Below are 2,190 nucleotides of genomic sequence, written 5' to 3'. Positions count from 1 at the left end.
ACTATACATGTGACAAGGGATTAAGGTAGAAGGCATACAAAGTACTTCAAAATGTAAATACCAAAAATCAAATTCATCCTACCAGTAAATATGCTAATGAACTGAACAGATAGTTCTCAAAAGAAGAATTTAAATGGTCAATAATAATTTGAAAAAGTTTCCAACATTGTCAGCTATTAGAAAACTGAATTTCTTTTGACTGTCAGAGCAGTGCCATGACGGTCGGCAGGAACAGGAGCCTGACTAAAGGCAGCAAGAGGGAGCCAAGAAGAAAGTGAGTGGTCCATTTTCTAAGAAAGACTGGTATGACATGAAAGCTCCAGCTATGTCCAATATTGGAAACACTGGGAAAACACTAGTCACAAGGACTCAAGGAACCAAAATTGCATCTGATGGCCTCAAGAGTCATATGTTTGAAGTGAACCTTGCTGATCTACAGAATGACAAAGTTGCAGATGGAAAATTCAAGCTAGTTATTGAGAATGTTCAAGGCAAAAGCTATCGGACTAACTCCCATGGCATGGATCTTACCTGAGACAATATGTGCTCCACAGCAAAAGTGGAAGATCATGATGAATCTCTTGTTGAAAAAAAAAAAAAGAACCCACGACTCAGCAACCAGGTACACACACATCCTTGTGAACCACACCAGCAGATCCACCAGATCCGGAAGACCAGGATGGAAATTAGAAGCTGAGAAGTGCAGACTTGGAAGAAGTGGTTAATAAACTGATTCCAGGCAATCTATGGGGAAAACATAGAAAAGACTTCCCAGTCCACTTATCCTCTTCTTGACATCTTTGTTAAAACAGTAAGAATGCAGAAGAAACCCAAGTTTGAACTGGGAAAACTCATGGGGCTCCATGGTGAAGGTGGTAGTTCTGGAAAAATCGGCTGGTGACGAGACAGGTGCTAAAGGTAAGTGAGCTGATGGATGCGAACCCACCAGTGCAAGAAACTGCTTAAAATCCAGATTTTCAATAGTGACAAATGAAAAGTCCTACCTGTGATGATTTTTAAAAAGGAAAACTAAATTAAAACTTTCTGAGGTTGGATTTTACTCAGGTCAAAATGACCACCATAAAGAGAAAAACAACAACAAATATTGGGAAGGATGTGGACAGAGAAGAGAGTGTATGTATTTCTGGTAGGAATATAACCGTGCATGACTATTCCGGAAGCAGTGCTGCCCTATGACCCAGCTGCACCACTCTTGCATATATAGCAAAACAACTGTTAAGTCAACACACCAAGAAAAGAATTTATACATCCACATTTATAACAAAGTTTGTAACTGCCAGGAAACAGAAATAGTCTGCATGTCCATAGGTAGATGATTAAATATTTTAAATGTGATATATACATTGTATATGTTATAAATAATGATTCCATACAGCCATAAAGAAAAGCGAAATCATGGCAACTGTGGGGAAACGAGTGCAAGTAGAATATATTATCTTGCAAAATAAACACTGCGTGTTTTCTCTTATTGGCAGAACCTAGATTTGGTGTGTGTGTGTGTGTGTGTGTGTGTGTGTGTGTGTGTGTTTATTCCTTAAACTAGGAAACAGTTCATCAGTTCATGAGATGGAGGAAGAAATCTTTAAAACAGTAAAAGATAAGAATATATATATATGTGAAATATATATGTATATATATATGTATATATATATGAAATAGGAGCACTAACTGTGTACCTAGGGTAAGACAACTGGAGGGGGCCTGAGGACTGGTGGGGTGACAGTAGGTGAAGGGAGCAAATGACCACAAAATACAATGACACTTATGTTGGAAGATGTGATGATGAAACTCATCACTTCATATCCTAACTACAAATTTAATTAAGATAAAATTTTTCCATTAAAAAGGAAACCTATGATATCTTTATTGCCTCAATCTTCCCTCCAACAACATAATCCAGGAATCCAAGGAACCCAGTTACACATCCCCATGACTTTAGTTCAGTGGCCCTGGGAGGACACTAATTGCTACACATAAAGAATTTTTATTTTCTCTCCTATACAATCTCTCAAATGTTTGCAGCATACCAATGCTTTCCTCCCTCCCCCACCCCTCTCTCTCAGCTTTCTTCCTTTGTCTCCCATGCCCTTAGCATGTTGCAGTTGTTTTCTCAGTCACTGATTCTGTCTGCAGCTTTTGATGACTCTCACCTGCCTTGTTTCTGCAATA

The 2,190-nt window shown here is 38.6% G+C and overlaps 1 pseudogene across 1 annotated transcript; it reads left to right on the top strand.

The window, feature by feature from the left end:
- Window positions 1-215: 215 nt before the first annotated feature.
- Window positions 216-1,035, top strand: LOC311581336 (small ribosomal subunit protein eS1-like; annotated as a pseudogene). Its single transcript has one exon. The product of its transcript is annotated as a small ribosomal subunit protein eS1-like (transcript).
- Window positions 1,036-2,190: the final 1,155 nt, after the last annotated feature.

The sequence above is a fragment of the Acomys minous genome (assembly GCF_964271855.1).
Source record: "Acomys minous genome assembly, chromosome: 13".
Classification (NCBI taxonomy): Eukaryota; Metazoa; Chordata; class Mammalia; order Rodentia; family Muridae; genus Acomys; species Acomys minous.
Note: the sequence above shows the minus strand (reverse complement) of the source record. Positions and strands in the feature narration are given on the sequence as shown.